Raw genomic sequence first — 25,806 nt, forward strand, 5'->3', positions numbered from 1 at the left:
ACAAACACCGTGGAACCTAAAGGAATGAAATTAAACATTAACATTTCGCCTCGACCAATTTTCACACGTACAACGCAACGCGGCTACACTTCTGCTATTACAAACGTAAATCTCCTTAAACACAATGAGTGTTACTTACCGTGTACGCTCTAGACGGTCCAGTTGCAAGCAGAAAATAAAGATATTTCTGTTGATAATCGTCGCTGCTCAGTGGCTCACGGCCATCGCGCCAACAGATTTGAATTTTGGCGGAGGTTCGGGCAATTACGTCATATCCGCGGCATTTGACTGCGACGTAATACCCGCTTATCTGAAACGGCAGTTAAAAGTAGAGTTACATCAAGTTTTCTTGGAACCTAAACGAATGAAAGAAAACTATCATTTGGCCACAACCAACATTCACAGATACAACACAACGTGCGGGGTTGAGGTTAAAGATTGAGTGAAGGGCCCTCGTTTTAAACTACTGTTTTGAAAAGGAGTGGGAACAAGTAAGACGTATTTAATTTATTTAATGGGAAGTAGTAAGACTTATTAAATTTATTTAATCTACTTTTCTTCCCAGGCAAAATTTGATGTGCTGCAATTCCAAATTTCCAAAGTGAATGAAGGAATGAAGTCCTTTAAATTATGATTTTGTATAAATACTAGGCATTAACACAAAATCGACGGCACAAAATGGGCAGACTTTACTTGTTTGAAAAGGACTGGTTACAAGACAGACTTTTTTAATTTATTTAATGGGAAGAAGACTTATTTAGTTTAATTGATCTATTTTTGTTCCCTGGCAAAATTCGATTTGCTGCAATTCCAAATTTCCAAAGTGAATGAAGGAAAGAAGTCGTTTAAATTATGATTTTGTTTAAATACTAGGCATAGACACAAAATCTACGGCACAAAATGGGCAGACTTTACTTGTTTGAAGAGGACTGGTTACAAGACAGACTTTTCTGATTTATTTAATGGGAAGAGGACTTATTTAGTTTATTTAATCTATTTTTGTTCCCTGGCAAAATTGGATTTGCTGAAATTGTATTTTGCCAAATCTCGATTTGAGACCTGATAGGAAGTATTAAACGCTTAGTTAAATCAATACAAGTTGGTAATAAGAGCGAGTAATGTTGGTTGAACCGATGAATGAAGGTTGAAAGCAATTTAAATTATGACTTTGTATAAATACTAGATATTAACAGAACATCTACTGCGCAAAATGGGCAGAGTTTACTTGTTTGAGAAGGAGTGGCTTATTCAAAACTAAGATTTATGTAATCTGTTTGTTCCCAGGCAAAATTGGATGTGATGCAATTCCAAATTTCACCACATGATGGTGCCCAATTTTGACTTCATAGGACATATTAAACACTTAGCTTGTTATTATGTTCAAGGTAATCAGATTTGTTTATCATTCTAATGGCCTCTTCAAAACTATTCTGGATTACTACTTTGGATCTATTCTACATTACTTGGCAACAACATACTCTGTAACAGATTAGGCAGTATAATCACATATGTTAACTTGAGAGTGCCCACACTCAATCTACTTATCGTGATGTGTTAAATCAATTACTGTTAGACATTATTTGTCTGATAATCTACCAAATCTTTGAATTGAAGAATTTGTGATTTAATTAATAGCTTGTTCAGGGTAATCAGACTTGTATATAATTCTAATGGCCTTCTTTTGAAAACTATTCTGAATTACAACTTTGGATCTTATATTACTTTGCAACAATCTACTCCGTGACAGATTAGGCAGTATAATCACATATGTTAACTTCAGTGCCCACACTGTATTTATTTATGGTTATTTGTTAAATCAAGTACTGTTAGACATGAAATAGGAAGTGTTTAACATAAATGTTATGGCTACTCACCATTGTAGCTCGCTCCTGGTCAATGATATGAGCCTCTTCTTGCAGTGGAAAACTTGCAGCCAACAAACACCGTGGAACCTAAAGGAATGAAATTAAACATTAACATTTCGCCCGGACCAACATTCACACGTACAACGCAACGCGGCTACACTTCTGCTATTACAAACGTAAATCTCCTTAAACACAACGAGTGTTACTTACCGTGTACGCTCTAGGCAAAATTGGATGTGATGCAATTCCAAATCTATCTGAAACGGCAGTTAAAAGTAGAGTTACATCAAGTTTTCTTTTTTAATCAACACAATCATTTACAACCGTTGACCAGAAAGAATCGTCGAAATTCGACGTCCCCCACAAACGCCACGCTCACTCGCTTTTCAGGGCAACAAAAGTACTTCTTTTTAAAAACGATGAGTTGTACTTACCGTGTACGCTCTGGACGGTCCAGTTGCAAGCAGAAAATAAAAATATTTCTCTTGTTAGTCGTATGTTACCATCCGCTGTGTCTTTGTCAACATCGCCGCCATTTTCCTACTTCCTGCTGCGAGCCACGCCCACGGATTTAAATTTGGGCGGAAGCTCTTTCCATTGGCGTCGTTTTCGCGTATAGCAAATCCGATTGGTTGGGAAGGGGGCACGGTTATGCAGCCGAGGAGTCCTGTGATCGGTGGGATGTAAAGTAGGCGTCGACGTCACGTCCGCGTCACGTGACCACGACGTGGCAGACGTCAAATAGCAACCGCTGTTTTGTTTAGTAGACTTACAGTTGTTATGCATTGACATAATGGCGCACACACCAAATAGATTTAAATAAATTAAATAATTCTTCTGCCCACTCTCTTTTAAACAAGTTAACTCTCCCCGCGGATTTGAATTCCGGCGAAAGTTACGCCCATCGACGTCACGTATGTCACGTGACCACGACGTGGCAGATGTCATATAGCAACCGCTGTTTTGTTTAGTAGAGTTACAGTTGTTATGCATTGGCATAATGGTGTGCACTCAAAATAGATTTAAATAAATTAAATATTTCTTCTGCCTACTCCCTTTTAAACAAGTTAACTCTGCCCACGTCCATTGACGTCTTGTCTGCGTCACGTGACCACGACGTAGCGACGTCATATAGTAACCGCTGTTTTGACCAGTAGACTTAGTTATTATGCGTTGACATAATGGCGCACTGGTTAGCATGGCCACCTCTTAAGCATGATGATGCGGGTTCGACGCCTGATCAATGTTAGCATGGAGTGAGCTGAAGTGCATGGCGCTGAAGATTTGAATCTTTGAAATGCGCTGAGGTCTGACATATCAGGCAGAATGGTTTGCCATCACGTTCAACAAAAAATAGAAACTTTCCCACTCTGATTAAAACGTCCTGTGTTCATCTACGTGTTTTCGTTTTGCTGTGCATCTTTTCCCTGCCATTTCGAGAGCCCAATTGACACTCATAGTTTAAAGAAATGTGTTTGCCCATCCTACTTTGTGGAATTTCACCACATGCGCTTTTGACCAAAATACCAAATTGAACTCAAGTGAAGCCAACACGCACAACCCCCCCACACACACACACACACACAAATGTTGATATGAACATAAAAGAGCCGCATGCGGTTCGGGAGTTGCGGCTTGGCCAAACCTGTACTATACAACTTTATTTGTATAAAATTTTCACAACAGCTGTCACACAAACAAAGCGGGAAAAACCGAAGACGTGCGTGTTCCGCCCACGCTGGATTTATTTGCACCTTTGAAAAGACACCGTATTGCCGCAGATGTGGCAAAGAGTACTTTTGGGCATCTGAGACGGAAGGATGTCCAAAGCATCACGTCACCTGCTCTGGTAGGCATGGTGGTGGGACGTTGAGGTCAACCGCTTTGGGGTTGGCTGACTCTTTGATCGCAGGATGCCACACACTTGAAGACAGAAGCAGAAAAGCAGAGCTAAATGCAAAATGTACTCACCGGTGACTCCAATTTTTTTCCCCCCTGAAGAAACAGCTGGACGGGTGGCCCCGGCTGGCCAGTGGGACTCTTGTTATTCTGACCCTTTTTAGTGCGCGTTTGGGGCAACAACCGTTTTTTGTGGCGCTCTCTTCTGGTTCAAAAGTGCCCTGCATGTGAATTTGCTTTTCCTGCCTTCTGATTGGATGAGCGCCGGTGTGACGCGGTGCCTCTGTCACCGTGGCGGGGGGTATACGTTGGCATCGGAGCATCTGCCAACGTCTGAGACCGGCTGGCAGTGTATCGGAGGTGTCGAGTGCGGTGCCGCTGGAGCTCACTCACCAGCTGGTGTTAGGGCCACAGAATGAAGGCCAAGGAGAAGAATAGAAAGAGAAACAGAAACTTCTCCTCCAATTGTTTGATTTGTCTCTTCTGAGCTTCGATGAATTCTTTCAGCTCTTTGTTCCTCTAGGACGGACAAATGGAAAGTGGCATTCAAAAGCCAGTAAGCGTGCAAGTAAGTGCCGGGCTGGCTTTGGGCCCTTACCTGTTGCGCGCTGTGCAGCAGATCCATTCTCTCTTGGAGGATGCAAGCGTCGCGCTCCCTCAACTCGCACATCAGGGCTCGCTTCCATTGGTCCACGGCGCTCCTAAGCTCTTCTCTCTGATCCGCCGTCAGCACGTCATTCACGCCAGCGTGGCTGGCTTTTTCGCCGTCCGTGGCGGGGCAGTCCCGCTGCGGTAGCGCCTCGTACAACATGGCCTCCAGCTCCAGGATCCTCTGGGCCGCAATCCTCGTCCATCAGTGGTCCGGCGGGAGATTTGAGGGCGGCTTACCTTATGAGCCTGGTCCATGGAACACTTCCTGAAGTCCAACTCTTCATCCAGGTAGCCCTTCTGCTTGCAGAACATATCCTAGCACAGCTCAAGGTCAGAATTGTTGGGGCACATTGCCGGAGTTCCCCTTGGCTGATGTCGCGTGTCTGTCTACCTTCTCACTTTCAATGTCCAACATCTTCTGTTGAAGTGCTGACTTGGTCACTTTGATGTATTCTAACCACTGAGGAAAGGCTGCTGTCACATAAGCAGAATGCGAGAGCGTGCGTGGACGTGCGCGTTACCTTCTCGGCTAGGGTGAGAAGGGTCCTGGCGTGAATCACGACCACCTGCTCCTCGTTGGTGAGATTCTGCAAGAGCCCAAAGGCACAGCGTCAACAAGCTTCTTTCAGCGCAAAGCCTTCCAAAAGTCACATTTGAGCCGCCGAGTCTCGTGGAGTGCGAACATAAGGAGTTCGACATACACTTACGGCGTTATAGCCCAGGATGTCCAGCTTCTTCATCAGATCACTGATGACGATGTCCGGGGGAAAGGCGCAAGGAGCAATGTAAGGTGTTCTGGGACCTCGGGTTAAGGTTAGGGTTGCGAGGGACGCCTTACGTACGCTCACGCCCTCGGCCTCGCAGTAGATCTGCAAAGGGCTGAGGCCGTCTGGGAAACGGACTTGCAGAAACTTCAAGACGGGGGAGCGCCACTCCCTCTCCTGAAAGGCAGAGGCATGCATCCGTCCGTCCGTCCGTCCGTCCGTCCGTCACATCTCTGGCCTCAACACGCTTGTGCGAGTCTTCCCACCTCCAGCTCCAGGATGCGGAACTCAAGCAGTTCGTTTTGGTCTCGGATATCCTGGATGTGCTCTTTCAGACGCGCTTCTTCCGCCTCCATCCGCCTGACCTGAAAAGACAGTCAGACCTCATCTGCGGGGCTTCCCGACAGGTGTGACGCCAAGCGACTCCGCCCAGCGCCTTTCTTTCCGTCACCTTTTCGGCCAACTGCTGATTGCTCTGACGCAGCAGCTGCTTCTCCTCCACCCACTTGACATTCTAGAAGAGACAAACGCGTGGACAGCTTTGGAATGTTGTGTCATTTTCATCCACAAATTCTTTGGTTGACTGGAAAATGACATTTGCTTTTCTCCGCATTTTCCCAGCCACGTTCGGGGGGGGGGGGGGTTGGTCCAGTAATGCCAGACGGATGAGTGACTGAAGAATGTAGCTATTTTGTCTGAGAAAAAGGTGTGCTCATTGATGAGCTTACCTGTCCTTGTTGCTTCAGCGCTGACTCCAGATCTGCTACTCTGCTTTGATAGTGACCCATTTCTACCATCAGCTTTTCTCTGGTCTGAAAGGAGGAGGAGGGAGGCTCCTCCTCCTCCTTTCAGACCAGAGAACACCCGAGGCTGGGTGAGAACGGGGAGGCTGCGACCCGGCCGGGGGTTGCGGGAAGGGGCGCCACCTTGATCTCCTTCTCGGCGTCGTAGTCCCCTTTCGCTGGTCTGGGCTAGCAGAGCGTAGGCTCGTTGCAGCGCTTGATATTCTTGCGTCAGCTGGCGGTAGCGAAGCTCCGCCTCTTCATGCACACACCAATGCAACACAGCACTAGTACCAGAATCAGTCAGACCGGCGACAAAGCACCCGCGACGCAAAGACGAGTCCGATTCCAGGCTGAAGAGGAATGTTTGGTGCCAATACGCTGGCAGAAATGGCGGGCTACCTCTTCGGGTTCCGTGTCGGGGGTTCTGTCGGTGTGAAAAGACAAGGACGATCCGTCTGAGTCCACCAACACGTCTTCGTCGTAGCCGTAAAATGTTTCGATGACCTGCGGGCGCGGAAGCAAACATCTCTCTGAACAAACTGAAGCGACACCTCACGATGAATCGACGAGAGGAACGATAGCGAGAAAAAGGCCATTTCATCTTGCGCAACACCAAGCAGCCGCAAACAAACAGACTCACCTTGCAGGACCTCACGCTTTGTTCCTCCTCAGAGATTCTCGACGTCGGTATCGTAGCAGCAAATCTCTCTCCTGTCGACACAAATAATCCGCCTTTGAGATTCTTTGGATGCAAAGGGAACGAACGGCTCCGGCGCAGAAACAAACGCGACTCACAATGACATTTCTGACATGAGCTCCTGTCTCCAGAGCCTGAAAAACACGTCACCGGCGATGATTGGAGGGACGCTCGTCTTTTCCAAAAGTGACAACTACAGGGTGTGTCAGGGTTTTCCAGATTATCTTTATCGTATCATTGTGTTGCTTTGACTTTGACTGCGACCTGTAATAAATAATATTATTTATCCCTTATTTATCCCTATCGCTTATCCCTTCCTACACAAAGTCGTAAAACACCCCTTGCTATGTTTTGACTAGAGGTCAAGGGCTTCCTCTATTCAATCCACTCTTACACCCACCCTGTTTCTCTTAATTAAAATGCTCGTGCAGGAGCCGAGAGTCAGACTTCATTCGTACAACGGATGGACTCTCCACCTGCAGGTGTCCAAAAGAACTTACTTGTCTCCCGTGTGGTTCTTGCAAAATAAGTTGGAGCGAGCGCAACTCTAACAGGGTGCATTTTGCCACTAGCTGCCTACGGACAATGACGTCGCGCTCGCGGCTCATGGTTGACGGGCTGAGCAGCCGGGCAAGTCCGTCGTTTTCAGCGCACAGCGAGTGGCAAAGGCGCTGACAAAACGGGAGCTTTGAGCTGCTGAAAACGGCAAAACAAGTCTAAAGCGTGTTCAAACGCGTGCGCACAATGCTCCTGCTTGAAAGGTCGGAATTTAAGGGGCCAATTTTTTGGATGGCGGCCGCCGGCCAAGCTTTGGACGGAAAAGGTTTCCTGGCGACAGCGAGCGAGCGCGGCGCTGCCGTACGTGCACCGAGTCGCCTGCCTGAAGACCTTGGACAAGTCGTCGATGATGTGCCGCTGCTCCACAACTTGAAGGAACTCCATTTCACCGTCCTGCTGGCCGCAACCGCGGTCCAGGTCATTGAGCGAACTAGGCCTTCTCTGTGGAACACAAATGCAGTGGACTCTGTTGGCACGCCGCCGTTGTCCGCGTCGACTTACCAAGCTTGCCATCTCCTCGTTCTCCTGGGTGACAAAGCGCACTTTGTTTTCAAGGCGACACAGCACCAGCGAGAGTTCTTCATTCTTCCTGCTCAGGCGTTTGTTTTTGTACAGGAGTGGCAGAAACTGGCTTTCTGTTTCTCTCAGTCGCTTTAGCTGCAAGCATGAAGTGCGGGATGTGAAAGACGCACAACACGCGGGCCAGAACGTATCCATTCCTTTTGCATCGGTTTGAACGGAATCGTGGCTTTGGCTCCCAATAAAAGACATCTACCAGGCAACCGACTCGCCGCGCCGCTCAACTAATAAGCAAGCGCAATGGGTGCCTCGCTGGATGGCGCGCATCAAACGTAGCGCAAACCTTCAAGCGTGCCGTCAATAAATTACCAGTTCATTGCGCTCTTCAGAAAGCAGGGCGTTTCGATCCTCCAGTTTCCTGATGACTGCGCTGAGCTCAGCGATTTTCAGATGAAACCGTCGCGTGTCCCGATCCTCCTGAGACTGAAAACGCCCCGCAACACACACACACAAGCACTCGTTCAAAGTTCAAAACTGTTTTTGTGCTACCTTCCTCCAGCAACGAACTAAGTCATGCGTACTGCAAGTGTGTGATGAGGTGGCTTACGCAATGAAGAGGATTGCTAGTAGCGGCGTTGACCCCACTTCCAGGGTAGTTTAGGCCCGCCCTTTGGGAATCCCTCAGGGCAGCGATCTGCTGCTCGGCAGCCTGAGTCTGCAGCTGAAGGCGGTGGACGTGGCCGGCCCCAGGGCTTCATCCAAAACACTAACCGCTCTGTCTTTCAGCTTGATCTCATCCGTCTGGATGTACAAACGGGGAGCGCTCAGGCAGGCGGGCAAACTCATTTGCCAGAATTGTGACAAAAACAAAGAGAGCAACCGGCCAATTTTTTTCTGGAATCGACTAGAACACCTTTGCTGTGACAAAAGCGAAGCGAGCAACCGGACATTTTCTTCTTGTGAAATAGAATAGAATAGAATGCCTTAGGTGTCATTGCACTGCAGGTATACAACGAAATTGGGAACATAGCCACGCACCGCGCATCTGATCAGTCCTACCAGTCGGCGGATCTCCCTCTCGCAGTCTCTCTTGGTTCGGCTCAGCTCCTCCCGATGCTGGTGATGAGCCGATCGGAGCTCGGCCGCTCGGGACTGCCAGGCCTGCTGGGCCGCTGCCAGGGCTTCTTCCGCGCTCCTGGTGGAGGCGACACCGCTCGGTCTCCCGACACCGCCGCGTCTCCTCCACCTCCGCCAGCAAAGCGCCCCCCCTCCTCACCTGAGCAGACATTGCGCCACACCGGGCCGTTGAGACCGCAACGGAGCGCCGCGACGCTTACTGGGGACAAGCTACACAATACGGTAGCGGCCGCATCGAAGCCCGACGTGGCGTGCGGATAGTCAGACACGGATAGAGCGGATCACCTTGTCCATGGAGCCGTCCCTCAGGCTGAGGACCAAGGCATTCAGTCGCTGGATCTCTCCATCTTTGATTTTGATCACTCTCATCAGCTCCATTTCATGCTGCCGCAGTAATGTCTCCCTGGTAATGGCTAACTCTTTCTGCTTCTCCTCATGGAGTTTGCTTTTGAGTTCCGTCATGGCGGCGGTGGCACGGTGGTGCTCCGCCCGCAGGTCCTGACTTCTCTCTCTCTCCAGACAGCTGACCTGACATGACTTAGACTTAGACAAACTTTATTGTCATCTTGTCTGCACATGGTGCATACAAAACGAAATTCCGTTGCATACGTCTTACAACAAAGTAGTGATATTGCAGTTGAATAGAAGTAACATATCCTATGAAAATATATATATATATACATATATACTATATATATATATATATATATATATATTAAAAATAAGTATAAAGTGCAGCAGTGATAATTATGCAATAGTGCAAGTAGGCAAAACAGTATTCAAGAGTGTGCAGAGGAATGCTAAACCATGTATTAAACTTCTATTTAAAGGGTTTATACAAGTTCAGTAAAGTTGGTAGTGCGAGATAGTGCAAGATAGAGGTCCGTAGTGTCATAAAGTACAGTTCTGTGAATGTGTGATGCAGAGTTCAGTTTAGAGCTCAACAGTTCTAGTGTTCAACAGTCTGATGACAGCAGGGAAAAAGCTGTTGCAGAACCTGGTGGACCTGCAGCGGATGCTGCAAACCTCTTCCCAGAGGGCAGCAGGGAGAACAGTCCATGGTGGGGGTGTGATGGGTCATTGATGATGTTACGGGCACGGGACATGCAGCGCTGAGATGAAATGTCCTGAATGGAGGGAAGAGGAGCCCCTATGATCCTCTCTGCTGTCCTCACCACTCTCCTCACGTTCTTCCAATCGGAGGCGGTGCAGCCTCCACACCACACAGAGAGACAGCTTGTCAGAATGCTCTCTATGGTGCTCCTGTAGAACGTCCTCATGATGGGTGGGGGCAGGTGGGCTCTCCTCATCCTCCGCAGGAAGTACAAGCGCTTCTGTGCCCTCTTGACCAGTGCCGTAGTGTTCATAGTCCAGGTGAGGTCTTCTGTGATGTGGACCCCCAGGAATTTGGTGGTGCTGACCACCTCCACAGCTGAGCTGTTGATGATCAGTGGAGCGTGGTGAGGCTGTTTTTTCCTGAAGTCGACGATGATCTCCTTCATCTTCTCCTCATTCAGGATCAGGCTGTTTTCTCTGCACCAGCCCACCAGCTGCTCCACCTCCTCTCTGTAGTCCAGGTCGTTGTTGTCTCTGATGAGCCCCACCACCGTTGTGTCGTCTGCTGACTTCACGATGTGATTGGTGGTGAACCTGAGGACGCAGTCGTGTGTCATCAGGGTGCACAGCAGGGGGCTCAGGACGCAGCCCTGAAGGGAGCCTGTGCTGAGGGTGATGACATCAGAGGTGTTCTGTCCGACCCGGACTGACTGAGGTCTGTTGGTGAGGAAGTCTAGCAGCCAGTTGCGAAGGGGGGTGTTGAAGCCCAGGTGTTCCAATTTTCCTACCAGATGCTGTGGGATGATGGTGTTAAACGCTGAGCTGAAGTCCAGGAACAGCCTCCGCACATGGGTGTTCTTCTCCTCCAGGTGAGCCAGGCTCAGGTGAAGAACGGAGGAGATGGCGTCCTGAGTGGAGCGGTTTTGCCGGTCGGCAAACTGGAACGGGTCAAATAATAGGGGGAGTCTGGAAACGATGTGACCTTTAAGCAGCCTTTCGAAGCACTTCATCATAACCGGAGTCAGTGCAACAGGCCGGTAATCATTAAATGAGGTGATTTGAGGTTTCTTCGGCACCGGAATGATGGAGGCAGTCTTAAAGCACGCCGGCACTGTGGCTTGGCCCAGCGAGGTGTTAAAAATGTCTGTGATGACCCCAGCCAGATGACTTGCACATTCCCTGAACACACGCCCAGGAATGTTGTCGGGGCCAGGGGCCTTACAGGGGTTGACTCTCCTCAGGGTCTTCAACACATCGGCGGAGTCAAGGCAGAGTACCTCCTCTTCCTGATGGGGGACAGTTTTAACTGCTGGAGTGCCGTTTAGTGCCTCGAACCTCCCAAAGAAGTTATTTAGACCATTTAGAAAGTCAGCATCAACTACACCCACCGGGGGGGGGGGGAGGGTGAGTTGTAGTCTGTAATCGCCCGTATGCCTTGCCACATACTCCTGATGTTTTTGACGTCGTGGAAACGATCCTGAAATTTTCGACTGCGGTCTCGCTTCGCTATCCTGATGGCACGGTTCAAGTTGGCTCTCGCTGTCCTCAGTGTCTCCTTGTCGCCAGACTTGAAGGCAGAGTTCCGCGCTCGTAGCGTTTGACGTACCTCCTCAGTCATCCAGGGTCGTTGGTTGCCCCGGGTGATGATATTCTTAGTGGTGCTGACGTCCTCGGTGCATTTGTTGATGTAGGCTGACACAGTCATGGCACACGCATGTCTAATCTACATCGGGAAAACTGGGAGGGAGGGAGGCAGGCAGGGAGGCAGGCAGGGAGGCAGGCAGGGAGGCAGGCAGTGTCTGTCTGTTGAGGTTTTCACCTTGTTCTTCTCCTGCTGAAGTTCTAACTGGACGTCCATCAGTTTGGTTCTCAGCTCGTCATTGGCGGCCTGAAGGGCGTCCGTTCGCTCCGCCTTGGCCCGCCCTGCCGGAGCTCGTTTGGACATCTCTTACTCGAGCCTCGCCCGGTCGTCAGTCAGAGATCACAACATTTGTACCTGGAGAGCACAAACGCAGCGCTGTTTTCCACTGGCTTCGAACTCAACTTCAATCGGTACCGTAACTTACAACATCATAAACATAGAACTAGCTTGACTTATTCATTGAATAAATGCATTTGGTTCTTCAAAACTGCATCACGCAACATAGCGTGACCGAGACGGCCGTTATCCACCTGCGTGAAGTTATTTGGTGAAATGAATGAGATGTTTAAGACACCATCGTTCTGTCTCTATGTAGATGAAGGTAAATAATCGATTGCTGAAGGTCCAAAGGTGTTGTGATAAACAAATAAACATATTAGTGATTAGTGACATATTTGTGATAAACATATTAGGCAGGATAATCACATATGTTAACGTGACTGCCCACACTGTATTTATTTATGGTTATTTGTTAAATCGAGTACTGTTAGACATGAAATAGGAAGTGTTTAACATAAATGGAAGACGAAAGGGGTACTCACCATTGTAGCTCCTGCTGGTCAATGATACGAGCCTCTTCTTGCAGTGGAAAACATACAGCCAACAAACACCGTGGAACCTAAAGGAATGAAATTAAACATTAACATTTAGCCTCAACCAACATTCACAGATACAACGCAACGCAAACTACACAAACGTAAATCTTTTTAAACACAATGAGTTGTACTTACCGTGTACGCTCTAGACGGTCCACTTGCAAGCGGAAAATAAAGATATTTCTGTTGATAATCGTCGTGTTTGTATCCGGTGTCTCGCTCAAGGCCATTGCGCCCACAGATTTGAATTTTGGCGAGAGTTCAGCCTATTGACGTCATTTCCGCGGTGTAATACCCGCATATCTGAAACGGCAAAGTTAAGAGTAGAGTTAAATAAAGTTTTTAGTCAACGCAATAATTTACAACCGTTGACCAGTCGAAATAATCGTCGAAATTTGGCGTCTGTGGCTGGAAGCAGACGCCGAGTTCGACATTCCTCCCAAACGCCACACTCCCTCGCTTTTCAGGGCTAAAAAAAAACAGTTGTAATTACCTTGTACGCTCTAGACGGTCAAGTTGCAAGCTGAAAACAAAAATATTTGCCTTGTTAGTCATCGTGTTACTAACAGCTGTGTCTTGTTTGCCAGAACTGCCGCTTTCCTACTTCCTGTTGCAAGCCACGCCCACGGATTATAAATTTGCCGTGAGTTCCGCCTATTGACGTCATGTCCGCGTCACATGACTGCGACGTAATATTATCTAAAACTGTTTGTGCGGTATTGTGTTGTTCTGTGCGGTATTGTGTTATTCTGTGCGGCGTCGTGTTGTTCTGTGCGGCGTCGTGTTGTTCAGTGCGACGTCGTGTTGTTCAGTGCGGCATGGTGTTGTTCAGTGCGGCATGGTGTTGTTCAGTGCGGCATGGTGTTGTTCAGTGCGGCATAATGTTGTTCAGTGCGGCATAATGTTGTTCAGTGCGGCATGGTGTTGTTCAGTGCGGCATGGTGTTGTTCAGTGCGGCATGGTGTTGTTCAGTGCGGCATAATGTTGTTCAGTGCGCCATAATGTTGTTCAGTGCGGCATGGTGTTGTTCAGTGCGGGATGGTGTTGTTCAGTGCAGGATGGTGTTGTTCAGTGCGGCATGGTATTGTTCAATGCGAAATGGTGTTGTTCAGTGCGGGATGGTGTTGTTCAGTGCGGCATGGTGTTGTTCAGTGCGGCATAATGTTGTTCAGTGCGGCATGGTGTTGTTCAGTGCGGCATGGTGTTGTTCAGTGCGGCATGGTGTTGTTCAGTGCGGCATGGTGTTGTTCAGTGCGGAATGGTGTTGTTCAGTGCGGCATGGTGTTGTTCAGTCCGGGATGGTGTTGTTCAATGCGGGATCGTGTTGTTCAGTGCGGGGTGGTGTTGTTCAGTGCGGGATGGTGTTGTTCAGTGCGGCATGGTGTTGTTCAATGCGGCATAGTGTTGTTCAGTGCGGGATGGTGTTGTTCATTGCGGCATGGTGTTGTTCAGTGCGGCATGGTGTTGTTCAGTGCGGCATGGTGTTGTTCAGTGCGGCATGGTGTTGTTCAGTGCGGCATAATGTTGTTCAGTGCGGCATGGTGTTGTTCAGTGTGGAAAGGTGTTGTTCAGTGCAGGATGGTGTTGTTCAGTGCGGCATGGTGTTGTTCAATGCAGGATCGTGTTGTTCAGTGCAGCATGGTGTTGTTCAGTGCGGCATGGTGTTGTTCAATGCGGCATGGTGTTGTTCACTGCGGGATAGTGTTGTTCAATGCGGGATCGTGTTGTTCAGTGCGGCATAATGTTGTTCAGTGCGGCATGGTGTTGTTCAGTGCGGCATGGTGTTGTTCAGTGCGACATAATGTTGTTTAGTGCGGCATAATGTTGTTCAGTGCGGCATAATGTTGTTCAGTGCGGCATGGTGTTGTTCAGTGCGGCATGGTGTTGTTCAGTGCGGCATGGTGTTGTTCAGTGCAGGATGGTGTTGTTCAGTGCGGCATGGTGTTGTTCAATGCGGCATGGTGTTGTTCAGTGCGGGATGGTGTTGTTCAGTGCAGGATGGTGTTGTTCAGTGCGGCATGGTGTTGTTCAGTGCGGAATGGTGTTGTTCAGTGCGGCATGGTGTTGTTCAGTGCGGCATGGTGTTGTTCAGTGCAGGATGGTGTTGTTCAGTGCGGGATCGTGTTGTTCAGTGCGGCATGGTGTTGTTCAGTGCGGCATGGTGTTGTTCAGTGCGGCATAATGTTGTTCAGTGCGGCATGGTGTTGTTCAGTGCGGCATGGTGTTGTTCAGTGCGGCATGGTGTTGTTCAGTGCGGCATGGTGTTGTTCAGTGCGGCATAATGTTGTCCAGTGCGCCATAATGTTGTTCAGTGCGGCATGGTGTTGTTTAGTGCGGGATGGTGTTGTTCAGTGCAGGATGGTGTTGTTCAGTGCGGCATGGTGTTGTTCAATGCGGCATGGTGTTGTTCAGTGCGGGATGGTGTTGTTCAGTGCGGCATGGTGTTGTTCAGTGCGGCATAATGTTGTTCAGTGCGGCATGGTGTTGTTCAGTGCGGCATGGTGTTGTTCAGTGCGGCATGGTGTTGTTCAGTGCGGCATGGTGTTGTTCAGTGCGGAATGGTGTTGTTCAGTGCGGCATGGTGTTGTTCAGTGCGGGATGGTGTTGTTCAATGCGGGATCGTGTTGTTCAGTGCGGGGTGGTGTTGTTCAGTGCAGGATGGTGTTGTTCAGTGCAGGATGGTGTTGTTCAGTGCGGCATGGTGTTGTTCAATGCAGGATCGTGTTGTTCAGTGCAGCATAATGTTGTTCAGTGCAGCATGGTGTTGTTCAGTGCGGCATGGTGTTGTTCAATGCGGCATGGTGTTGTTCAGTGCGGGATGGTGTTGTTCAGTGCGGCATGGTGTTTTTTAGTGCGGCATAATGTTGTTCAGTGCGGCATGGTGTTGTTCAGTGCGGCATGGTGTTGTTCAGTGCAGGATGGTGTTGTTCAGTGCGGCATGGTGTTGTTCAATGCAGGATCGTGTTGTTCAGTGCAGCATAATGTTGTTCAGTGCAGCATGGTGTTGTTCAGTGCGGCATGGTGTTGTTCAATGCGGCATGGTGTTGTTCACTGCGGGATGGTGTTGTTCAATGCGGGATCGTGTTGTTCAGTGCGGCATAATGTTGTTCAGTGCAGCATGGTGTTGTTCAGTGCGGCATGGTGTTGTTCAGTGCGACATAATGTTGTTTAGTGCGGCATAATGTTGTTCAGTGCGGCATAATGTTGTTCAGTGCGGCATGGTGTTGTTCAGTGCGGCATGGTGTTGTTCAGTGCGGCATGGTGTTGTTCAGTGCAGGATGGTGTTGTTCAGTGCGGCATGGTGTTGTTTAATGCGGCATGGTGTTGTTCAGTGCGGGATGGTGTTGTTCAGTGCAGGATGGTGTCGTTCAGTGCGGCATGGTGTTGTTCAGTGCGGAATGGTGTTGTTCAGTGCGGCATGGTGTTGTTCAGTGCGGAATGGTGTTGTTCAGTGCAGGATGGTGTTGTTCAATGCGGGATCGTGTTGTTCAGTGCGGCATGGTGTTGTTCAGTGCGGCATGGTGTTGTTCAGTGCGGCATAATGTTGTTCAGTGCGGCATGGTGTTGTTCAGTGCGGCATGGTGTTGTTCAGTGCGGCATGGTGTTGTTCAGTGCGGCATGGTGTTGTTCAGTGCGGCATAATGTTGTCCAGTGCGCCATAATGTTGTTCAGTGCGGCATGGTGTTGTTTAGTGCGGGATGGTGTTGTTCAGTGCAGGATGGTGTTGTTCAGTGCGGCATGGTGTTGTTCAATGCGGCATGGTGTTGTTCAGTGCGGGATGGTGTTGTTCAGTGCGGCATGGTGTTGTTCAGTGCGGCATAATGTTGTTCAGTGCGGCATGGTGTTGTTCAGTGCGGCATGGTGTTGTTCAGTGCGGCATGGTGTTGTTCAGTGCGGCATGGTGTTGTTCAGTGCGGAATGGTGTTGTTCAGTGCGGCATGGTGTTGTTCAGTGCGGGATGGTGTTCAATGCGGGATCGTGTTGTTCAGTGCGGGGTGGTGTTGTTCAGTGCAGGATGGTGTTGTTCAGTGCAGGATGGTGTTGTTCAGTGCGGCATGGTGTTGTTCAATGCAGGATCGTGTTGTTCAGTGCAGCATAATGTTGTTCAGTGCAGCATGGTGTTGTTCAGTGCGGCATGGTGTTGTTCAATGCGGCATGGTGTTGTTCAGTGCGGGATGGTGTTGTTCAGTGCGGCATGGTGTTTTTCAGTGCGGCATAATGTTGTTCAGTGCGGCATGGTGTTGTTCAGTGCGGCATGGTGTTGTTCAGTGCGACATAATGTTGTTCAGTGCGGCATAATGTTGTTCAGTGCGGCATGGTGTTGTTCAGTGCGGCATGGTGTTGTTCAGTGCGGCATGGTGTTGTTCAGTGCGGCATGGTGTTGTTCAGTGCAGGATGGTGTTGTTCAGTGCAGGATGGTGTTGTTCAATGCGGCATGGTGTTGTTCAGTGCGGGATGGTGTTGTTCAGTGCAGGATGGTGTTGTTCAGTGCGGCATGGTGTTGTTCAGTGCGGAATGGTGTTGTTCAGTGCGGCATGGTGTTGTTCAGTGCGGCATGGTGTTGTTCAGTGCAGGATGGTGTTGTTCAATGCGGGATGGTGTTGTTCAGTGCGGGATGGTGTTGTTCAGTGCAGGATGGTGTTGTTCAGTGCGGCATGGTGTTGTTCAATGCGGCATGGTGTTGTTCAGTGCAGGATGGTGTTGTTCAGTGCGGCATGGTGTTGTTCAATGCGGCATGGTGTTGTTCAATGCGGCATGGTGTTGTTCAGTGCGGCATGGTGTTGTTCAGTGCGGCATGGTGTTGTTCAGTGCAGCGTAATGTTGTTCAGTGCGGCATGGTGTTGTTCAGTGCGGAATGGTGTTGTTCAGTGCGGCATGGTGTTGTTCAGTGCAGGATGGTGTTGTTCAGTGCGGCATGGTGTTGCTCAGTGCGGCATGGTGTTGTTCAGTGCGGGATGGTGTTGTTCATTGCGGCATGGTGTTGTTCAGTGCGGCATGGTGTTGTTCAGTGCGGCATGGTGTTGTTCAGTGCGGCATAATGTTGTTCAGTGCGCCATAATGTTGTTCAGTGCGGCATGGTGTTGTTCAGTGCGGGATGGTGTTGTTCAGTGCAGGATGGTGTTGTTCAGTGCGGCATGGTGTTGTTCAGTGCGGCATAATGTTGTTCAGTGCGGCATAATGTTGTTCAGTGCGGCATAATGTTGTTCAGTGCGGGATGGTGTTGTTCATTGCGGCATGGTGTTGTTCAGTGCGGCATGGTGTTGTTCAGTGCGGCATGGTGTTGTTCAGTGCGGGATGGTGTTGTTCAGTGCAGGATGGTGTTGTTCAGTGTGGCATGGTGTTGTTCAGTGCGGCATGGTGTTGTTCATTTCGGCATAATGTTGTTCAGTGCGGCATAATGTTGTTTAGTGCGGCATGGTGTTGTTCAGTGCGGGATGGTGTTGTTCAGTGCGTTATAATGTTGTTCAGTGCGGCATGGTGTTGTTCAGTGCGGCATGGTGTTGTTCAGTGCGGCATGGTGTTGTTCAGTGCGGCAAAATGTTGTTCAGTGCAGCATAATGTTGTTCAGTGCGGCATGGTGTTGTTCAGTGCGGGATGGTGTTGTTCAGTGCGGGATGGTGTTGTTCAGTGCGGCATGGTGTTCAATGCGGAATGGTGTTGTTCAGTGCAGGATGGTGTTGTTCAGTGCGGCATGGTGTTGTTCAGTGCGGCATAATGTTGTTCAGTGCAGCATGGTGTTGTTCAGTGCGGCATGGTGTTGTTCAGTGCGGCATGGTGTTGTTCAGTGCGGCATAATGTTGTTCAGTGCGGCATGGTGTTGTTCAGTGCGGCATGGTGTTGTTCAGTGCGGCATAATGTTCAGTGCGGCATAATGTTGTTCAGTGCGGCATGGTGTTGTTCAGTGCGGGATGGTGTTGTTCAGTGCAGGATGGTGTTGTTCAGTGCGGCATGGTGTTCAGTGCGGGATGGTGTCTTTCAGTGCGGCATGGTGTCGTTCAGTGCGGCATGGTGTCTTTCAGTGCGGCATGGTGTCGTTCAGTGAGGCATGGTGTTGTTCAGTGCGGCATGGTGTTGTTTAGTGCGGCATGGTGTTGTTCAGTGCGGGATGGTGTTGTTCAGTGTGGCATGGTGTTCAGTGCGGCATGGTGTTGTTCAGTGCGGTATCGTGTTGTTCAGTGCGGTATCGTGTTTCTCAGTGCGGTATCGTGTTGTTCAGTGCAGTATCGTTGTGTTGTTCGTATTGTGTTTAACACTTAGCCTCTAACACTTAGCCTCTAACACTTAGCCTCTAGCATCTAGAAGGTAAATAAATAGGAAGGAAGGACTCACCGGTGACGTCTTCGCCCACGTCCAAGCGTTGTACTTTGTATTTTCATCCTTCTGACAGTGGAAAACATAGCCAACAAACACCGTGGAACCTAAACGAATGAAAGAAAACTATCATTTGGCCACAACCAACATTCACAGATACAACACAATGTGACGTGCGGGGTTGAGGTTAAAGGTTGAGTGAAGGGCCCTCGTTTTAAACTACTTTTTTGAAAAGGATTGGGAACAAGTAAGACGTATTTAATTTATTTAATGGGAAGTAGTAAGAGCTATTGAATTTAATCTATGTATTATATTCTATTGTATTGTATTCTGTTGTATTCTTTTGGATTGTATTCACACTAACCCCACTAAAATTTCAGCCCACAAAAACTCGCCTCTGGCGCCTAGCCTCTGGCACTTAGCCTCTAACACTTAGCCTTTAACACTTAGCCTTTAACACTTAGCCTTTAACACTTAGCCTAGAAGGTGAATAAATAGGGTTAAAGGTTGAGTGAAGGGACCTCGTTTTAAACTACTTTTTTGTAAAGGAGTGGGAACAAGTAAGACGTATTTAATTTATTTAATGGGAAGTAGTAAGACTTATTAAATTTATTTAATCTACTTTTCTTCCCAGGCAAAATTTGATGTGCTGCAATTCCAAATTTCCAAAGTGAATGAAGGAATGAAGTCCTTTAAATTATGATTTTGTATAAATACTAGGCATTAACACAAAATCGACGGCACAAAATGGGCAGACTTTACTTGTTTGAAAAGGACTGGTTACAAGACAGACTTTTTTAATTTATTTAATGGGAAGAAGACTTATTTAGTTTAATTGATCTATTTTTGTTCCCTGGCAAAATTCGATTTGCTGCAATTCCAAATTTCCAAAGTGAATGAAGGAAAGAAGTCGTTTAAATTATGATTTTGTTTAAATACTAGGCATAGACACAAAATCTACGGCACAAAATGGGCAGACTTTACTTGTTTGAAGAGGACTGGTTACAAGACAGACTTTTCTGATTTATTTAATGGGAAGAAGACTTATTTAGTTTATTTAATCTATTTTTGTTCCCTGGCAAAATTGGATTTGCTGAAATTGTATTTTGCCAAATCTTGCCTTGAGACCTGATAGGAAGTATTAAACGCTTAGTTAAATCAATACAAGTTGGTAATAAGAGCGAGTAATGTTGGTTGAACCGATGAATGAAGGTTGAAAGCAATTTAAATTATGACTTTGTATAAATACTAGATATTAACAGAACATCTACTGCGCGAAATGGGCAGAGTTTACTTGTTTGAGAAGGAGTGGCTTATTCAAAACTAAGATTTATTTAATCTGTTTGTTCCCAGGCAAAATTGGATGTGATGCAATTCCAAATTTCACCACATGATGGTGCCCAATTTTGACTTCATAGGACATATTAAACACTTAGCTTGTTATTATGTTCAAGGTAATCAGATTTGTTTATTATTCTAATGGCCTCTTCAAAACTATTCTGGATTACTACTTTGGATCTATTCTACATTACTTGGCAACAACATACTCTGTAACAGATTAGGCAGTATAATCATATCTGTTAACTTGAGAGTGCCCACACTCAATCTACTTATCGTGATGTGTTAAATCAATTACTGTTAGACATTATTTGTCTGATAATCTACCAAATCTTTGAATTGAAGAATTTGTGATTTAATTAATAGCTTGTTGTTATGTTAAGGGTAATCAGACTTGTATATAATTCTAATGGCCTTCTTTTGAAAACTATTCTGAATTACAACTTTGGATCTTATATTACTTTGCAACAATCTACTCCGTGACAGATTAGGCAGTATAATCACATATGTTAACTTCAGTGCCCACACTGTATTTATTTATGGTTATTTGTTAAATCAAGTACTGTTAGACATGAAATAGGAAGTGTTTAACATAAATGTTATGGCTACTCACCATTGTAGCTCGCTCCTGGTCAATGATACGAGCCTCTTCTTGCAGTGGAAAACTTGCAGCCAACAAACACCGTGGAACCTAAAGGAATGAAATTAAACATTAACATTTCGCCTCGACCAATTTTCACACGTACAACGCAACGCGGCTACACTTCTGCTATTACAAACGTAAATCTCCTTAAACACAATGAGTGTTACTTACCGTGTACGCTCTAGACGGTCCAGTTGCAAGCAGAAAATAAAGATATTTCTGTTGATAATCGTCGCTGCTCAGTGGCTCACGGCCATCGCGCCAACAGATTTGAATTTTGGCGGAGGTTCGGGCAATTACGTCATATCCACGGCACATGACTGCGACGTAATACCCGCTTATCTGAAACGGCAGTTAAAAGTAGAGTTACATCAAGTTTTCTTGGAACCTAAACGAATGAAAGAAAACTATCATTTGGCCACAACCAACATTCACAGATACAACACAACGTGCGGGGTTGGGGTTAAAGATTGAGTGAAGGGCCCTCGTTTTAAACTACTGTTTTGAAAAGGAGTGGGAACAAGTAAGACGTATTTAATTTATTTAATGGGAAGTAGTAAGACTTATTAAATTTATTTAATCTACTTTTCTTCCCAGGCAAAATTTGATGTGCTGCAATTCCAAATTTCCAAAGTGAATGAAGGAATGAAGTCCTTTAAATTATGATTTTGTATAAATACTAGGCATTAACACAAAATCGACGGCACAAAATGGGCAGACTTTACTTGTTTGAAAAGGACTGGTTACAAGACAGACTTTTTTTAATTTATTTAATGGGAAGAAGACTTATTTAGTTTAATTGATCTATTTTTGTTCCCTGCCAAAATTCGATTTGCTGCAATTCCAAATTTCCAAAGTGAATGAAGGAAAGAAGTCGTTTAAATTATGATTTTGTTTAAATACTAGGCATAGACACAAAATCTACGGCACAAAATGGGCAGACTTTACTTGTTTGAAGAGGACTGGTTACAAGACAGACTTTTCTGATTTATTTAATGGGAAGAGGACTTATTTAGTTTATTTAATCTATTTTTGTTCCCTGGCAAAATTGGATTTGCTGAAATTGTATTTTGCCAAATCTCGATTTGAGACCTGATAGGAAGTATTAAACGCTTAGTTAAATCAATACAAGTTGGTAATAAGAGCGAGTAATGTTGGTTGAACCGATGAATGAAGGTTGAAAGCAATTTAAATTATGACTTTGTATAAATACTAGATATTAACAGAACATCTACTGCGCAAAATGGGCAGAGTTTACTTGTTTGAGAAGGAGTGGCTTATTCAAAACTAAGATTTATGTAATCTGTTTGTTCCCAGGCAAAATTGGATGTGATGCAATTCCAAATTTCACCACATGATGGTGCCCAATTTTGACTTCATAGGACATATTAAACACTTAGCTTGTTATTATGTTCAAGGTAATCAGATTTGTTTATCATTCTAATGGCCTCTTCAAAACTATTCTGGATTACTACTTTGGATCTATTCTACATTACTTGGCAACAACATACTCTGTAACAGATTAGGCAGTATAATCACATATGTTAACTTGAGAGTGCCCACACTCAATCTACTTATCGTGATGTGTTAAATCAATTACTGTTAGACATTATTTGTCTGATAATCTACCAAATCTTTGAATTGAAGAATTTGTGATTTAATTAATAGCTTGTTCAGGGTAATCAGACTTGTATATAATTCTAATGGCCTTCTTTTGAAAACTATTCTGAATTACAACTTTGGATCTTATATTACTTTGCAACAATCTACTCCGTGACAGATTAGGCAGTATAATCACATATGTTAACTTCAGTGCCCACACTGTATTTATTTATGGTTATTTGTTAAATCAAGTACTGTTAGACATGAAATAGGAAGTGTTTAACATAAATGTTATGGCTACTCACCATTGTAGCTCGCTCCTGGTCAATGATACGAGCCTCTTCTTGCAGTGGAAAACTTGCAGCCAACAAACACCGTGGAACCTAAAGGAATGAAATTAAACATTAACATTTCGCCTCGACCAATTTTCACACGTACAACGCAACGCGGCTACACTTCTGCTATTACAAACGTAAATCTCCTTAAACACAATGAGTGTTACTTACCGTGTACGCTCTAGACGGTCCAGTTGCAAGCAGAAAATAAAGATATTTCTGTTGATAATCGTCGCTGCTCAGTGGCTCACGGCCATCGCGCCAACAGATTTGAATTTTGGCGGAGGTTCGGGCAATTACGTCATATCCGCGGCATTTGACTGCGACGTAATACCCGCTTATCTGAAACGGCAGTTAAAAGTAGAGTTACATCAAGTTTTCTTGGAACCTAAACGAATGAAAGAAAACTATCATTTGGCCACAACCAACATTCACAGATACAACACAACGTGCGGGGTTGAGGTTAAAGATTGAGTGAAGGGCCCTCGTTTTAAACTACTGTTTTGAAAAGGAGTGGGAACAAGTAAGACGTATTTAATTTATTTAATGGGAAGTAGTAAGACTTATTAAATTTATTTAATCTACTTTTCTTCCCAGGCAAAATTTGATGTGCTGCAATTCCAAATTTCCAAAGTGAATGAAGGAATGAAGTCCTTTAAATTATGATTTTGTATAAATACTAGGCATTAACACAAAATCGACGGCACAAAATGGGCAGACTTTACTTGTTTGAAAAGGACTGGTTACAAGACAGACTTTTTTAATTTATTTAATGGGAAGAAGACTTATTTAGTTTAATTGATCTATTTTTGTTCCCTGGCAAAATTCGATTTGCTGCAATTCCAAATTTCCAAAGTGAATGAAGGAAAGAAGTCGTTTAAATTATGATTTTGTTTAAATACTAGGCATAGACACAAAATCTACGGCACAAAATGGGCAGACTTTACTTGTTTGAAGAGGACTGGTTACAAGACAGACTTTTCTGATTTATTTAATGGGAAGAGGACTTATTTAGTTTATTTAATCTATTTTTGTTCCCTGGCAAAATTGGATTTGCTGAAATTGTATTTTGCCAAATCTCGATTTGAGACCTGATAGGAAGTATTAAACGCTTAGTTAAATCAATACAAGTTGGTAAGAAGAGCGAGTAATGTTGGTTGAACCGATGAATGAAGGTTGAAAGCAATTTAAATTATGACTTTGTATAAATACTAGATATTAACAGAACATCTACTGCGCAAAATGGGCAGAGTTTACTTGTTTGAGAAGGAGTGGCTTATTCAAAACTAAGATTTATGTAATCTGTTTGTTCCCAGGCAAAATTGGATGTGATGCAATTCCAAATTTCACCACATGATGGTGCCCAATTTTGACTTCATAGGACATATTAAACACTTAGCTTGTTATTATGTTCAAGGTAATCAGATTTGTTTATCATTCTAATGGCCTCTTCAAAACTATTCTGGATTACTACTTTGGATCTATTCTACATTACTTGGCAACAACATACTCTGTAACAGATTAGGCAGTATAATCACATATGTTAACTTGAGAGTGCCCACACTCAATCTACTTATCGTGATGTGTTAAATCAATTACTGTTAGACATTATTTGTCTGATAATCTACCAAATCTTTGAATTGAAGAATTTGTGATTTAATTAATAGCTTGTTCAGGGTAATCAGACTTGTATATAATTCTAATGGCCTTCTTTTGAAAACTATTCTGAATTACAACTTTGGATCTTATATTACTTTGCAACAATCTACTCGGTGACAGATTAGGCAGTATAATCACATATGTTAACTTCAGTGCCCACACTGTATTTATTTATGGTTATTTGTTAAATCAAGTACTGTTAGACATGAAATAGGAAGTGTTTAACATAAATGTTATGGCTACTCACCATTGTAGCTCGCTCCTGGTCAATGATATGAGCCTCTTCTTGCAGTGGAAAACTTGCAGCCAACAAACACCGTGGAACCTAAAGGAATGAAATTAAACATTAACATTTCGCCCGGACCAACATTCACACGTACAACGCAACGCGGCTACACTTCTGCTATTACAAACGTAAATCTCCTTAAACACAACGAGTGTTACTTACCGTGTACGCTCTAGGAAAAATTGGATGTGATGCAATTCCAAATCTATCTGAAACGGCAGTTAAAAGTAGAGTTACATCAAGTTTTCTTTTTTAATCAACACAATCATTTACAACCGTTGACCAGAAAGAATCGTCGAAATTCGACGTCCCCCACAAACGCCACGCTCACTCGCTTTTCAGGGCAACAAAAGTACTTCTTTTTAAAAACGATGAGTTGTACTTACCGTGTACGCTCTGGACGGTCCAGTTGCAAGCAGAAAATAAAAATATTTCTCTTGTTAGTCGTATGTTACCATCCGCTGTGTCTTTGTCAACATCGCCGCCATTTTCCTACTTCCTGCTGCGAGCCACGCCCACGGATTTAAATTTGGGCGGAAGCTCTTTCCATTGGCGTCGTTTTCGCGTATAGCAAATCCGATTGGTTGGGAAGGGGGCACGGTTATGCAGCCGAGGAGTCCTGTGATCGGTGGGATGTAAAGTAGGCGTCGACGTCACGTCCGCGTCACGTGACCACGACGTGGCAGACGTCAAATAGCAACCGCTGTTTTGTTTAGTAGACTTACAGTTGTTATGCATTGACATAATGGCGCACACACCAAATAGATTTAAATAAATTAAATAATTCTTCTGCCCACTCTCTTTTAAACAAGTTAACTCTCCCCGCGGATTTGAATTCCGGCGAAAGTTACGCCCATCGACGTCACGTATGTCACGTGACCACGACGTGGCAGATGTCATATAGCAACCGCTGTTTTGTTTAGTAGAGTTACAGTTGTTATGCATTGGCATAATGGTGTGCACTCAAAATAGATTTAAATAAATTAAATATTTCTTCTGCCTACTCCCTTTTAAACAAGTTAACTCTGCCCACGTCCATTGACGTCTTGTCTGCGTCACGTGACCACGACGTAGCGACGTCATATAGTAACCGCTGTTTTGACCAGTAGACTTAGTTATTATGCGTTGACATAATGGCGCACTGGTTAGCATGGCCACCTCTTAAGCATGATGATGCGGGTTC

General features: G+C 45.7%; 2 long non-coding RNA genes across 2 annotated transcripts; both read right to left on the bottom strand.

Moving 5' to 3' along the window:
- Window positions 1-201: 201 nt before the first annotated feature.
- Window positions 202-2,397, bottom strand: LOC148377496 (uncharacterized). Its single transcript, XR_015856672.1, has 4 exons — window positions 2,300-2,397; window positions 2,076-2,122; window positions 1,875-1,952; window positions 202-310 (listed from the first exon to the last, which is right to left on the bottom strand). It is a non-coding gene; the product is annotated as an uncharacterized LOC148377496 (long non-coding RNA).
- A 3,109-nt stretch (window positions 2,398-5,506) lies between these two features.
- LOC148377497 (uncharacterized) lies at window positions 5,507-25,152 on the bottom strand. The gene is made up of 14 exons (XR_015856668.1): window positions 25,010-25,152; window positions 24,786-24,832; window positions 24,585-24,662; window positions 18,779-18,867; window positions 12,942-12,971; window positions 12,584-12,751; window positions 12,395-12,471; window positions 11,751-11,927; window positions 6,605-6,675; window positions 6,364-6,468; window positions 6,106-6,219; window positions 5,908-5,947; window positions 5,631-5,693; window positions 5,507-5,544 (listed from the first exon to the last, which is right to left on the bottom strand). It is a non-coding gene; the product is annotated as an uncharacterized LOC148377497 (long non-coding RNA).
- Between the last annotated feature and the right edge of the window lie 654 nt (window positions 25,153-25,806).

This window comes from Syngnathus floridae, unplaced genomic scaffold, assembly GCF_059516105.1.
Source record: "Syngnathus floridae isolate MCC-2025c unplaced genomic scaffold, RoL_Sflo_1.0 HiC_scaffold_144, whole genome shotgun sequence".
In the NCBI taxonomy this organism is placed as follows: Eukaryota; Metazoa; Chordata; class Actinopteri; order Syngnathiformes; family Syngnathidae; genus Syngnathus; species Syngnathus floridae.